Raw genomic sequence first — 15,733 nt, 5'->3', positions numbered from 1 at the left:
GGTGGCTTCTCTGGGTTTCCCTAACCTGGGAGCTTCCTTCGGCTTCTCCACGTAAATGAGGACTAGGGTAGAGGCAGCCAGACGGAAGGGGCGCCCTGGGCTTCCTGGGTCTAATCAGAGAAATACAGAGTGGCTACTGATGTCAATATGAAAGATATGCTGCATGAAGCACATTGGAATGCCTGGAATATTGCGGGAACTTAATAAATGAAAGCTCTTGGATGGGAATGCACACATCACAGAATCATTTATACACACAGATGCTCACAACACTCTCTCTGGAGCCCAAGGGATAATCCTGGGGCAGGAACCCAGCACTGAGTTTGTTCCAGGAGCCACTTCCGTCCAAAAGCTGGTGAGATGGAGCAACTCAGAGGAGTAGCCCCAGGAGGCCAGTGTGCAATGATCTCCTTTCCCAGGCATCCTGCCTTTGACCATAATGCGTTCTTTGGAGCTGGACACGGGGGGAAGGAGTGTGTAGGATCCCATCTGGAGCCTGCAAAAGGGATGACTCTGGGGTCTCCAAGACTCTACACTGGAACTGGAGAGAACAGGGTGGAGGGGAAGTTACTTCACTTCATGTTAGATCTAATTCACTGGGACGGTTCCTGCTCCCACAGCGTCCGGCCCATAGGGAGTCCCAGACAAAAGAGTTAATCCTTCACTTACACTTGGGGAAAGTGGAGGCCTGTGTCATGTTCATCCGGGAGTCAGAAATTTGCTCTGGGGGGCGCCTGGGTGGCACAGCGGTTGGGCTTCTGCCTTCGGCTCAGGGCGTAATCCCGGCGTAATGGGATTGAGCCCCACATCAGGGTCCTCCGCTATGAGCCTGCTTCTTCCTCTCCCACTCCCCCTGCTTGTGTTCCCTCTCTTGCTGGCTGTCTCTATCTCTGTCGAACAAATAAATAAAATCTTAAAAAAAAAAAAAAAAGAAAAAAAAAGAAATTTGCTCTCGTTTCTGTCTTGAACCTGCTCACAAGCCTAAGCCCAAGCCAACAGTGAAAGGCGAAAACCAGACCCTTTTCTCCACCCCTGGAGCTTGGGTGCTACTCTCTGTGATATAAAATGGATACAGGAAACCCAAGGAGTTGGAGTAAGAAAGTCCCAACAGGCCCGGCTCCCTCTGAGCCATAGCCAGGAGGAGACAGCAGGGGCATGAATCCTGATGGTGGCTGCTTTCCTGAATATGCTGGGGCTTGCGTGGCCAAGGACAAGCTTCCCCCTCCAGGCCTAGATTCCCAATACATCATTCTGATTTCGACACCAGTTCCAACATGTAAGTGTTCCCCACACGACCAAAGCGCTTCTCTGACATCAGCTGGTGTCCTATAATTCAACTCAATTCTAACATAGCTACCTGAAGATAGTGTCAGATCCCACAGGCTAAGGGCTCAGTCCTCCAAGTCTGCCCCTACCCCCACTTGAGACAAATGGCTTCTGATCCATCAGCTATAGATAGGAGATTCCAATGCTGTCCCCCTCCTTGGGTTCAATTCATTTGCAAGAGTGGCTCACAGACCTTGGAGAAATGTTTTACTTACTAGCTCACTGGTTTATTACTCAGGAACAGCCTGCTAGAATGGATGCACAGGACAAGGTATGGCATAGGGGTGAGGAGTTTCGATGCTGTCTCTGAGCATGTCACTGTCCTTGTACCTCCATGTGTCCACCAACCTAGAAGTTTCCTGAACCCCATTCTTTTGGGTTTTGATGGAAGCTTCATTACATGGGCATGCTTGATTAAATCCTGGGCCATTGGTGATTAAACGCAATTCATACGAAGTTCATGAGGCAAAACTCAACCACATTGAAAAAAGTCAGAACAGTTTTTGGGGGGGTGGGTGAAGGTGGGGATAGACAAGGAAGGGACATAAGAGAATTTTCTGGGACAAAAGCTAATGTTCTATAACTTTATAGAGATTTGCGTTACATAGATGTCAAAACTCATCATTTAGGATATGTGCATTTCATTGTAAGCTAATTTTAACTAAAATGAATACTGTAAAATATTGAACTCGAATTAATAGGCATTCTGGATTATTTAAGGAAAAATTTGCTGGTGTCTGCAATTTTTTTTGAAATGGATACAAATAATATGGGTTGATGGGTGGGGAGTCGTGTGATAAAGCAAGTACATTTAAATGTTAATGATAGAATTAATGTTGTGGCGATACAGGTGTTATCTGGACAATTATTTGTCTCCTAAAATTGTTTCCCAATTTTCATAATTAAATGCTGGGGGGAAAAACTTGATGAAGCCCTTCCTACTTTGATGTTGTGTGGAGGTCCCCATGCAAAGGGATATGAGGTTTCAGGGTAGTTGGACCTGTTGGGATGCCGTGTCCATGGGGAATAAGCTTGTTCAAGGCAAGAACAGATTCCTTCACTCAGATCCCTTTAGGAAACCTATCCCAGTGTTCACTTCCTTCAAGATACTGATAGCAGAGGGGTGGAGGGAAGCCTTACACAGCTCAGGGGGGAGCCATGGAGCACAAGGAGCATGGATAGGAACCCCTGAAGGACACACTGCCTCCTCAGGGTACCTGGTGGGTTAAGTGTTAGCATCACAGGTGGGATGAACTTTGTGCTAGCAGGTTCTCCATAAAGAAATCATTAGCGTGCACTCGCATGTTCATTCATCAGCTCTGATGGAGAAGAGAAGACACTGCATGAACTTGAGCATGTAGCATTCCTTTCTTTTTCTTTCTCCTCCTTTTGCAGACCCAGAACCTCTAAACACCATGTCCTTCATTCCGGTGATGCCCTTCCTGTTGTCACTACTCCCCAGCTGGTATTTCCTTCCAAAGCCAATGGGGCTCAGCGTGGTGTTTCCCGGTTTTTTTTTTTGGCTTCCTCAAGGGCAGAGGAGGTAGAGAGGGGTGAGCAGTGGGAATCCGGAGTCTATGCCTGCGGCTCAGAAGAGGAGCAGCGGGTCATAGTGGTCACCTCTGCAGAGTCAGCTTTAAAGGGCTCCAGAAAAGGAGGGACCAGCAGGACAGAAGCTGGAGGGCCTCCGCTGGGCGGCAAAACTGTGTCCAGTACAGGCTCTGGTGACCTGGGCTTTTATCCTTACCCCACCCCCCGCCCCTATCCTCAGCTGAGGCTCCCTGCGGGTCACAATGGGACTTGGTGTTAGTCCCCATCCCTATCTGACTCCCACAGAGAAGTCATTCTTGGACGGAGTATCGAGGCTAGACAGCCGATTTGCACTTCAGGACTCTCTCGACCTCCATCGGAGTTCTCCCTCTTTCCAGTCCTAACACCCGCGCTCCTGCTCGGCCTTCCCCTGCCCAGAGGACAATGCGGGCAGCACTGCGCCCTGGGGGAACTGGAGGAGCCTCGGGATCCTGCCTCCGCCCGCCTGCCGGTGCACTGGCCTTCACCTTCCTTGCTCCTTGGCTGTTTTCGTGCAGTGCCCCTAGTGCACCCTTCAAGATTCCTGGCTGGCTCAGTCAGAGGAGCATGCGACTCTTGATCTCGGGGATCGTGAGTGCCAGCCCCACTCGGGTGTAGAGATTATAAACACACAGATAAATAAACTTAAAAAAATAAAAAATTCAAGACCAACGTCGCTGTTGGCCTTGTGCGCTTGCTCCCTTCGCAGCAGAACCTACTTCCCATCCTCAACACGGGCGATTTGGATCCACAGGTCTACTCCACTTTCGCCCCGCATCTGGGGAAAGGGAGAGAGGTGAGCGGCTGCGCCTTGGTGTGGCGAACACCCAAATTCGGGGCTGTAACACTCTCCCCCAGGCGGAGGGCCGCAGCTAAGTTCTCTTCCACCCTCCCCTCCCCTGCGCCCCGCCACCCCAGCCTCCCGGGAGCAGATCTGTGAACTCCGCGGGTGGAAGCGCGCCCCCAGCCCGGCGCTGGCCCCACCCGCAGCCGCGTCCCGCTCAGCCCTCGGCTCCTCCCAGGCTCCCTCCACCCCTGGCCACCCGAGCCGGAACTCTTGGGGCTGTGGGAATCACCTGGATCCCTTCCTCTTCTGCATCGAAATGGTATCGTGCGTCCTTGAACTCTCTTCAAAGTTCGTTTCAATTTTTCTTTAGGGCTTTTGTTGACCATGGACAGTGTCTGGGGGTAGAACTGAGCCTTAGACGGAGCTTACTTCCAGTTTGGGGATGCTGGTCCCAAGCAACCGGAGTCGGGGGAGACCCTGCCTTGCATCTAGGTCTGTAACTCCCACCTTCCCGGGATGGGCCTTCCTTGGTGGGATCTGAGCCCCCACTAGTGGCGCAGGGACCGAGCAGAGCTTCCCCACCCAACGCAAGGCGCGGCGTGGCGTCCTCCCTACTCTCCCGCTAAATTTGCCAAGGGTCCTCCACTCTTTCACAGAGCTGATTGGTTTGAACTCAACGGGTGCCACATCGAGGTCGCAGCTGGGAAGGGAGAGCTTGGGGGCGAGCAGCCCTTGTCTTCTGGGGAGGCTCTGCCGGCTCGCGTGAATCGGAAAGCAGGGGCTGGAGACGAATGCCCGCCGGGCTCAGCAGCACCAGGAAGGGAGCGGCGGTGGCCCCTGCGTCCCCTCCTCCTATTCCCCTCGTCCATGCCCGCCATCCGGCACGCATGGGGGACGCAGGCGTCTCTCGAGCCCACTGTGCAGACCTCCGGCGCCTGGAAGGCCCCAGAGAGCGGCCGGAGGGGAGCGCCGTGATGACCACTCCGTCGGGTGGAGGGCCTAGGGCCAGAAGCTAGGATTTTATACATACAGACACTATTAATACATTTTCAGAACGGAGCGACCGTGAAGGAAAACTAGCCATGAGGTAAGAACTGCGTTTTATCTCAAAGCTGCGGGCTTTTCGTCGTGGGAAGTCTCAGGATTGTTCCTGACAGTTACACTTCATAGCTCATCACAGATCATTGGGAGGAGTTGGCACTGAGCAGCTATGTGGGGAATTGATGAAAATTTGTATCTATAAAAGAGTGGACCATCATTCTACGATATATACATATTATATTGTATATCTTAAACTAATTCAATGTTATAAGTCAATCAAAAATAATACATGTGCAGGAAAAAAAAAAGAGCAAATCATTTGTTCTGCCCTACTACTTGTGCAAACACATCCACCACTCTAAGACAAGGCTCCTCTTAGAGATAATCCCCTTTGATGTAAGGGAGGGGCTTGAAGTTTTCACCTCCAAGAGAAACCTAGGATAACTGATCCATCCACGTTGTGGCGGGAGCTTGTTCAGTCAAGACTCTGCCTAACCAGGCAATAAAGGAAAAGCTGGGAGGGTTCTTCCCAGGGTTGTCGCTTAGCAGATTAATCACTTTGGGCAATTTGCTTAGCCTCTGTCTCTCCGTTTCCTCTCCAGAAAAGTGGGATTCCTAATAACAATATCTACTGCAGAGAGGATGTAAGAAGATTAATAACATAACATACTTAGAATGGGCAAGTGGCTCATAGCAAGCATCCCACTTAAATGTTACGTGTTACAATTATCTTCTTTAATTAATTGATATTTTGTCATTGAGATATATTTGACATACAGCATTATATCAGTTTTAGGTGTACGACAAAATGATTTGATATACGATATATTGCAAAATGATCACAATAAGTCTAGTTAACATCCATCACCACACACACAATTTTTTTCTTATGATGAGAACTTTTAGGATCTACTCTCTCAGCAACTTCACATATACGATACAGTATTAGTAACAATAATCACCATGCTGTACATCACATTATCTTCTTTAATTCTTAAAACGCCTTGACAGAAGATATTAGAATCACAATTTTACAGATAAAGGAAGCTCCTCTTTCCAAGATGCTCTTTCACTGTTCATTTGGGGGAACATTTACTGCTAAGGTGCTGTTGCTGTGATCACCAATCCTGTTCAACGCTCCTTACCTCTGACTCACCACTGAGTCCAGTAAATGCCCTAAGGGGTCTTAGATAGTCTTGAGGGAAGGAGGAAGGAGCAGTGGATTCTGACCTGCAGGATATGCTGGGAGCAGGCAGATGGGAGAATCTTGGATCCTGGCCAGTGGGAGCAACAGGAATTCAGGGTCTGAAGATTGGGCCTGCAGGCACCAATGGCTCTACAGGTCTGTGTAAGAGAGTGCTTGAGGCCTTCTGTTGAGATTAATTGGGGGATGAGAGGTTGAGTTATGAGGGGTTTGGGGGGGTGTCTGATATGGTTGGGGAGTGGAGATCAATGCAAACAATCTGTGATCTGAGGTCACATCCAGGATCAGTGATCCAGGTTGAATGGGGTCAGTGTTTTGTGTGACTGTCTGGCGGTCCATCATGGGTGATGTTAAGCAGTGATTCGGCATGTGAGGGGTGAAAGCAGCACCCCCCCCCCCGTCTTGTTCCTACATTAGGGAGAACAAAGTTCACCTCAATGATCAGAATGATCAATGATCTCCTTCTGTTGGGGAGAGGGTCTTACAGTGAGTGGATCATGGAGCCCTACTGAGCTTCGACTTGTTCCCATTGGCCCTCACTCTTGGCTCTAAGGGGAGCATCAGGCAGAAACCTCTGGAGGAATCACACCTTGCTTTTTAAAGTAAGCATGTATTAAATTCCCAGAAAACTCCTGAAAACTGATCCCAAAGTCTTCAAGACCCATAGATATTGACCTTTCCTAAGGGAAAATATGTAGTTTTCCATGTAAACTATGAAAAACCTATAGCCACATCATACACCACGGTGAAAGACTGGATTCTTTCTCCCTAAAATCAGGAACAAGGTAAGATGTCTGATCCTGCCATGTGGGCATTAAGGTCAAATCTGAGCTCTTGGGGGGAGGGCAGGTGAGGGTTGGGCTATGTGTCTGGAGGTCCCTACTTCTATGACATTTTAGGGCAGAGTGTACATTTTAAATCTGAGCGATATTCAGGTTGCTTCATTTCTGTCCTAAAACGCCTCCTGAAAACTTACCCATAGGTTCAGGCACCAAGCTGCTTGGCGAATGGCAGAGCCCAGCCTCCTCCCCAGAACACGCCCAGGGAATTATTGTGGTTTTGTCTGAATAAAAACACAGTTTTTGAGAAACCAATGCTAGCAGTTTTCCATTGTGATTGTTGAGTAAAAGAGAATTTTTTGTTTTAACACATTTATCCCTTTCCTTCTTCTTTACATTAATATTAGAGAATGAAAGAGTAACGCATTTCTGCCACCAATACCCCTGAACCACCTGAGGTCACAAAGAGCTGTCAAGATGGGCATGAAGCTGCCAGCCTCAGTCAGGAAAGCCCCCAGTTGATCCCTTCCTAGGGGGGCATTCAGTGTTAGGGTCTCTCTGGGGGAAATAGAAATCCATACACTCCGGTTGGAGCCTTGGAAGAATTCCTCATTTTAGACTTAGAAATGATCTCCAAGTCTGTGTCTTGGAGGTGTTCACTCTACTGTTCTGTTACTTCAATTTTTTTTTTTTTAAGATTTTATTTTTAAGTAATCTCTGCAACCAACGTGGGGCTCGAACTCACAACCCTGAGATCAAGAGTCGCACGCTCTACCCACTGAGCCAGCCCAGGCGCCGCTACTGTTCTGTTACTTTAAAACCAACTCCCATTAAAAGGGCATAGATCTGTAGATCCTTTACATCCCATAACTCTATATCCCCAGTTTAAATCTCTAGTATCACTTGCTGTATTTGAAAAATAAAATACATTATTGAAACAATAAAAAAGTACTTTTCTTCCTGATGCAACTTTTAGTGGCTCGGTCCAAGCTCTGAGAAATGCCTACAGACTGAAGCCTGGCTCTTCTGTCGCTGTAGCAAATTCACTGCAGCATCTTCAGGGGAAGCTTTGCTGTAGGTGCGCTTTTATAAATGGCACGAGATCTTCTCATTGTCTTCCAGAAGACTTGGATACGTAGAAAAAAAGTAGAGCCCATGCCAAAAGGCAGCACTGATCCGGAGACCTCAAATCTTCAGTCTAAAGCATCCCCAACGGCGCTAGTCCTGACTGGGTATGCCTGTGACACACGAATGAGGAAATATCTAAACTATTCTTTGTTCCAACTCAAAATCATCATTGCGTTCCGCGCATCCTAAAACTCAGAAGTGGAAGGTTTCCCGTCACACCAGCAAGGATGTGGCGAGATCAGTCTTGGTATTTCACCCAGGAAGCCTTTATGATGCCCAAGTCGGGGACACCTGGCTGTCACATGTCCTGCGTCCAGAATGTCCCTGATGCCAGGTCCTCTCCATTCATTGAGCACCATCAATGAACAGAGAGCAGCTACCAGAATCCTATTATCCACGGTCATGCTCCATATACCAAGCACAAAGTATTACTCTCCCCTCCCGGACCCCATTGTTCTTTAACCCCAAAGATCACATCAGGTGGCAAGACGTACAGAGCCTGGTGTCTGCAGGTGCTCAACACTCCTCGTGGTTTTGTTTTTGTTTGCTTTCATATCTGATGAGGTGTTTACAACGAATATGTGTTATTATTTTTTTAAAGCAAAAGGTAAAAAAGAAACTTCTAAGTGCTCCTTTAGGGAAGTGGAACTAGTCTTCCACCATAGGCGTGACTGGAGTGCAAATCCTCATGCTGTTCCGCGTGCCGAAGGGCTTGGACCAAAGAGGACTCGGGTCCCAGACGCCCCCACTCCTGCCTTCCCTGGGAGCTGCGACTGACATTTTCCGGACGCTTCCCAAAAAAGGACGCTCCCTAAAAGCCCCGGGGAGGTGAGTTTCCCGAATTCCAAGCGCGAGTACCCTCCGCGTCCTGAGCGCTCAGCTTGCGTCATTCACATTTATATTTTGCTTTGAATAGACCCGTTATAGAAGGGACAAAAAACTCGGAGTCAATCCCAAGTCAAAATGTGGGCGGTGTAAAAAAAAACAAAAACTAAACGCTGCACCTGACATCGGCTGCCACGGACGTCGTTCTAAACGACAAAAAACGGCGCAGCCTCCAGGACCTCGTGGCGCAACGGTAGCGCGTCTGACTCCAGATCAGAAGGTTGCGTGTTCGAATCACGTCGGGGTCACGACTGTGACTTTTGTGTTTAGCGGCTCCAATCGATTCGGTGGTAAAACGGAACAATATGAGCGTCTGTCCGCTACCTTCCCAGCCTTGGGCTTTCTCCTACCTTTTCTTTAGTCCAAAGGGACTTCTTGTGAACAACTCAGCAATAGCAGGCACTTAAGCTGAAGGGTGTGGATGAACTGCAAGGGGGAAAAAACCCACAGGAGCCTGCTTGTAGCTCGTTCTGTTCGTATCCTTGTCAAGATTATGCTTCAGAGAGGACATTACAAGAGGGCACAAGGAGGCTCTGTGAATGAATTCATTCTGGCATGAAAAGTAGTTTTTTTATTGGGTCGCTGGATGGACAAGGTACAACGTCCCTGGTCGATCTGTGTGTGACCTTGATGAAGATGTCGGTTTCCCAATTCTCCACCCTCCCCCACGCCCGGACTTTTCAAGGTTTGAGTTTCCTGTCAAAAGCTCCAAACAGCGGTGCCTGGGTGGCCCAGTCGGTTTCAGCTCAGGTCATGATCTCAGGGTCCTGAGATCGAGACCCGCGTGGGGCTCCGAGCTCGAGCTCAGTGTGAAGTCATTCTTTCTCTCCCTTCCTTTCTCTCCCTCCCTCTCTGCCCCTCCCACTCGTGCTCTCTCAAAAATTAAAAATAAATAAATATAGGCCCCTGAACGTTGTGGTTAAAGAGAAAATACTGTGAGCTCGATTCAGAATTTATTATGTTGAGAATGCAGTTCTTGAACTTTCTGAGAGAGGAATTTACCCTGGCATTTACTATCTTTTAATTTAGGATTTTTTTTTTTTTTTAAGTAGGCTCCATGCCCAGGGTGGGGCTTGAACTCACCACCCTGTGATCAAGAGTCGGAAGCCCCACGGACAGAGCCAGCCACGCCCCCCAATCTAGGATTCATTTAAACGCATGCCTCCGATAGGGATTTGAAACAATAGAGTTTCAGACACAAACCACTTGCCCGGACCTGAGAGCGAGGAAAAACAACACAGGCAAGCAGAAATGGAGATCATGGTGGATTTACCAGGATTCAGTTTTCATTGCACCAGCCTCACTCCCCCTTCAGCTTAAAAGTCTGTCTTTGCTGAGCTTAAAAAAAAAAAAAAAAAAATCCTCTACAGGTGTATTTTTCTTTCTTTCTTTTTTAAAGAGCACTCTCTACACACAACGTGGGGCTCGATCTCTGGATCCAGAGATCAAGAGTCCCGCGCCCTACCCACCCAGCCAGCCAGGAACCCCTGTAGGCATGCTTTTTAAAGATCCGAATGATTGATGAAATCTTAGAATCGACAGCAGAGCACTTGTTTTGAACCCAAAGTGATGTGAACGTGCAACCTTCTGCGTCAGTCAGATGCGTTACCGTGGGGCTAAGGCCACAAGCACCAGACCCTTTTTGTGTATTTAACATACGGTCATTTCCTGACTGCTCAGTTCCACAGTTCAACGTTTGCTATCCAGGCATCCAGACGGTTTGGGATTCTCTGAGTTTGGGATTCTCTGGGCGTCTGGTCCTTTCATTAGATGTACCAAGTAAGGTGAAAAGGTGCCTCGGGGAATACTTGCCTTGGCCATTCAGAAACACCCTCCCCCTCCCTGGAGGTTTTGAGGCGCCCTCGGTCCTTCCTCGCAGCGCTGCTGGTCTGGCCTCTTCGGCAGGACTTCAGGCTCCAGCAGCTCCAAGAACAAATTTTACTCGGAAGGAATGCAAGGTGGGCGGGGGAGATTCCTTTGATACAGGAGCGTCCACAGAACTGGCCGGCGCCAGGGGAAATTCTACCCACCCAGAGAATGCGGCAGGAGCAGACAGAAGGAAACGCTGGTGAAGGTCAGGCGCCTTCCTAGGAGCGCGTTTGGGAAAACTCCTGGGACCTTAGCTGGAGCCCAGGTGCTACTTGAAGGACACAAAAGTGTCCTGGGGACCCGACCTGTCGTCTCTCTCCCTCCCTATGTTCACATTCCTGGAAGGGACCTGCAGGACTGACTCCTCCGAGTCATCCTCCCAGAGACAGACTGGTCAAGCTTGACCATCCCTCCTTTCCCAGAGTTCAGGTGCCCGGCCCTGCCCCCCCTCCCCGCAACCCTGGGCCTTCTGTAAAGACAAACTTGAGCCTTGCTGTGGAAATCCGGATTCTGGGCAGGTTGCTTCGCTTCTGAAGGTTTTCTCTTTACAGTGACTCTGAGAGCACTTTTCCTAATTTATTTCCCAAATATTTGCATAATCATAGTAACATAAGACACACACAAGATTTTCTAGGACATTCGAGCACTGTTCTAAGGGTTTGGGACAGGCCAGAGAACAAAACAGACCAGCTTTTCAGGGAGGTACCAGCCTCTTCATATATCTGAAGAGATTTGGACAGATGACACGCACAACACAAAGGGACACAAACCATGAGGAGATCACAACGTGGTGGGGATGGGGAGTCTCTTCCTTCCAGCCCTTAACACAAGAGCATCCTTGAATTACCCCTATGAGCATGACGGTGTGGTTTGTTTGCTCTGTTTTAAAAAGAGGACAATTGCTACCTGCTGAGCTAACCAGACACCCTTAATGTATATTTTAAAAACAGCTTTATGGAAGGAAAGAAGGAGAAGAGAAAGGAAGGAAGCTCAAGAAAGAACGAAAAAGGTTGTAAAATTGTCCACCCCAGTGGAGAGCCCAATGTATTTCTCATTTAAATGTCTGTAGAGCTGGTTTAGAGGGGATCTGCAACCAGTGTTCCCTTGTCAGGTTCTTGGTTTACATTAAATGTTATCCATTCATTCCACATTTCCAGGTATAGGACATCAATTTCTTCCTTTTTTTTTTTTTTTTTAAGTAATCTCTATGTCCAGTGTGGGGTTTGAACTCACGACGCTGAGATCAAGAGTCGCATGTTCCACAAGTGAGCCAGCCAGCCACTCGAATTTCACCTTTGTTTGGTTTCTTTTCCAGAATATCAAAAGGATTCTTCATTAGTCCTTCTGAGAACTGAAAAAAAGTTGTGATTTGCAGAACAATTAAGTCAAACATTTTTTCCCCAAGAAAAGAGATTTCTTTAAAAAATTTATTTATTTGACAGAGAGAGAGAAGGCAGAAGCAGGGGGAGTGGGAGAGGGGGAAGCAGGCTCCCCGCTGAGCAGGGAGGCCCATGTGGGCTCCATCCCAGGACCCCAGGATCATGACCTGAGCTGAAGGCAGACCGCTTAACCAGCTGAGCCACCCAGGCACCCCGAAAAGAGATTTCTGGGATAAAGGACGTAGAGGTTTCTCTCATTAAAACCTCCAAAAAGTGACGCTGGGCCTTAGCCCGGAGTCCATTCACTGTGGTGGATGTGGGTTCCTCCTCTGAGGCCAACCCAGTTGTATTTTCCCTTTGGCCTGGAGCCAAAAGCCCGGCACACTGGAGGAACTGAAAAGGCACTGAAGCATCTTTGTCATTCCCCAGACTCAGAGAAGAATAAAAGCATCTTGATTCCAGCCAAGAAAAATATGAAACTGCTCATTTTTTCAAGGACTTCCACAAGTGACCAACTGGTCTACTGGCTGAGTCTTTGAACCATCAGGCTGAGAGCAGGTTCCAAGGTGTCCTTGAGATTCTGCTTGTTTCTGCTATGTGCAGGGGGAGTGCCTGCAGCATTTTATCCAGCCCAAGGGGGCACAACGGGGACACACCCAATGCTTTCTATGTCAGAGTCACAGGCCATCTGACCCTTATTCGTCCCCGCTCTACTGAGATATAGAAACTTGTGGTTTCTGGAACTGAGCCCTGGGACCAACATACAGGGACTCCATAAAGCTCCTCCACACTTTTCAGCTACATAAGGGGCTCCTGGCTCCTCTGGGATTGTCCCACTGCTAACTGACAAGAAACAAAACTGGGGGTGCAGATTTCAGGGTTCTGGCCAGTCACCTGTCCATCTCACTGACACAGGACCGAGAATGCAAACCCACTAGCATGAGCCTTGGGAGCAAAATTTAAGGGGATGCCCAGTAATCAACATCAATAATATTTTAATTGTGGTAAAATACACATAACATAAATTCACCAGTATACAGTTTAGTGGCATTAAGTACATTCACATTGTGCAACCATCACAGAACTCTCTGCATATTGCAAAAGTGAAACTCTGTTCCCATTAAACAGTAACTCTCCATTCCCCTCTCCCCAGCTCCTGGCAACTGCTCTTCTACTTTCTGTAGCTGTTTGACTCCTCTAAACACTACTCTAGATACATGCTCACAAAAGTCCGAGAAGGCCCTAACCTTCCACTTCTGGCTGATCTCTAGGCTCAGCGCAAGCAGGAAGTGAAGGCTAAGGTAGAGTTGTAAATGACCTGGCTGAGCGTCTTGAATGAGGCCCCAGCACAAAGCCAACTTGGAAGGATGGGGAGAGTTTCTCTCCCTCTCTTTTTGGCTCCTGGCATTCGAGAAAATCTCTGCCAAAACATTAGCTGAATACAAGCTAAAGAAACAAGAGACTTCAGAGACTATAGGACCCCGAATACAGACTTTACAAAATTAGTCTAGAAAAGTCTCTAAACAATCAGCTGCAGCCTACAGCAACAACAACAAAAAAAGAAAGAGGAGGAAGAATCAGATTTTCAGAATTACCACATTCTAATATTCAAAATGTTGATTTTCTTTTTTCTTAAATATTTATCCATTTATTTTAAGAGAGACAGAGAGTAGGGGTGTGGAGGGCCAGAGGGAGAGAGAGAGAATCTCAAGCAGACTCCCCGCTGAGCAAGGAGCCTGACACAGGGCTTGATCTCAGGACCCCAAGATCATGACCCCGAGATTATGACCTGAGCCAAAATCAAGAGTCAGATGTCCAACCAACTGAGCCACCCAGCCGCCCCTCAGAATGTTCATTTTCAAGCAAATATTTTGAAGCATGCAAAGAAATAAGATGGCCCATTCACAGAAGTTAATAGAAATTCCTGGTAATTTCAAGTATAGAAGTCTTATTTTATTCTATAATTATAGGAATATACAGCAAGCCAGAATTTCCAACTTTTTAAATGTAATTCAAGCCAAAATAAGTAAATAAACAAATGTAACTCAAGCCTAGAGAAAAGTTGCAAGAATAGTATATGGATTCTCATATTTTCCCCACCTAGATTTACTCTGTGTGTGTGTGTGTGTGTGTGTGTGTGTTTCTAAGATTTTATTTATGTATTTGTCAGAGAGAGAGGGAGAGAGAGACAGAGGGCAAGCACAAGCAGGGGGAGCGGCAGACAGAGGGAGAAGCAGGTTCCCTGTGTAGCAAGGAGCCCGATGCGGAACTCGATCCTAGGACCCTGGGATCATGACCTGTGCCAAAGGCAGTCACTTAACCGACTGAGCCACGCAGGGATCCCAATTTAATATTTCTTTTAAACATATAAATCCAAACACATATATACATATTCTTTGTGCTATTATTATTATTTTTGCAAATCACTTGAGAGTAAGTTGCAACATCATGACCCTTAACTCCTAAACGTTTTAGAATGCATCATGCTAAATTTTAGCATGTATTATGCTAAAAAGCAGAGGCATTCTCTTATATAACCACCATAAAATGACCAAATCTTGCAAATTCAACATTAATACAATAAGGATATCTAACATATACAACATATTTAGATTTTACAATTTGTCCCAGTAATGTACTTTATAAAAATTTTTCCTAATTCATCATCTAACCCAAGATAATGCATCACATTTAATTTTCATGTGTTTTTAGTTTCCTCTGACCTGGTAAGTTTCTCAGCCTACTTTGTGTTTCGTGACATTGATTTTATTTTTGTTTTATATTTTATTTATTTATTTGAGAGAGAGAGAGAGAGAACATGAACTGGGGGTGGGGAGCAGAGGGGGAGAGACAAGCAGACTCCACCCTGAGCATGGAGCCTGACGTGGGGCTTGATCCCATGACCCTGAGATCATGACCTGAGCCGAAATCAAGAGTCAGACACTTAACTGACTGAGCCACCCACATGCCCCCTGACATTGATGTTTTTGAAGAACAGAGGCCCATTGTTTTTAGACTGATCCTCAGTTGGGTTTATCTGATTGTTTTTTCATGATAAGACTTAGGTTATACTTTTTTTGGATGGGGAGCGAGAATACACAGACATGATATATTCTTCTAAGGAAATTCTAAAGCACTGGCATTTGGAGAAAAAGATGTTAAGGGGTTTGTACAACAGGAGGATAAAATGGAAGCACTTGCTCCTCCCAAGATAATAACAACTAATAACAGCCGATATTTATTACATGCTTTTTTTAAAAAGTAATCTCTAGGCCCAATGTGGGGCTTGAACTTATGACTCCATGATCAAGAATCACATGCTTTACAGACTGAGCCAGCCAGGCACCCCTAAATGCTTCTTGTTCTATTTAGTCTTCACAATAATCCATAAGGTAGGTACAATTATTACGCCCATTTCACAGATAAAGGTGTAACTTGGAAAGGCTAAACCACTCATACAAGGGCACACACCAATAGGTTTTGGAACTGGGATTTAAACCATAGAATCAGACTGAGCAGCTGAGTGCTTAACCACTACCGTACACCTATTTCTTTTTTTTTTTTTTAAAGATTTTATTTATTTATTTGACAGAGATAGAGACAGCCAGCGAGAGAGGGAACACAAGCAGGGGGAGTGGGAGAGGAAGAAGCAGGCTCATAGCGGAGGAGCCTGACGTGGGGCTCGATCCCGAAACGCCGGGATCACGCCCTGAGCCGAAGGCAGGCGCTTAACCGCTGTGCCACCCAGGTGCCCCCGTACACCTAT

General features: G+C 47.1%; 1 non-coding gene across 1 annotated transcript; it reads left to right on the top strand.

Annotated features, from left to right (window-relative positions):
• Positions 1 to 8,895: 8,895 nt before the first annotated feature.
• On the top strand, positions 8,896 to 8,967 carry TRNAW-CCA (transfer RNA tryptophan (anticodon CCA)). The gene has a single exon. It is a non-coding gene; the product is annotated as a tRNA-Trp (tRNA).
• Positions 8,968 to 15,733: the final 6,766 nt, after the last annotated feature.

This window comes from Ursus arctos, unplaced genomic scaffold (assembly GCF_023065955.2).
Source record: "Ursus arctos isolate Adak ecotype North America unplaced genomic scaffold, UrsArc2.0 scaffold_2, whole genome shotgun sequence".
Classification (NCBI taxonomy): domain Eukaryota; kingdom Metazoa; phylum Chordata; class Mammalia; order Carnivora; family Ursidae; genus Ursus; species Ursus arctos.
Note: the sequence above shows the minus strand (reverse complement) of the source record. Positions and strands in the feature narration are given on the sequence as shown.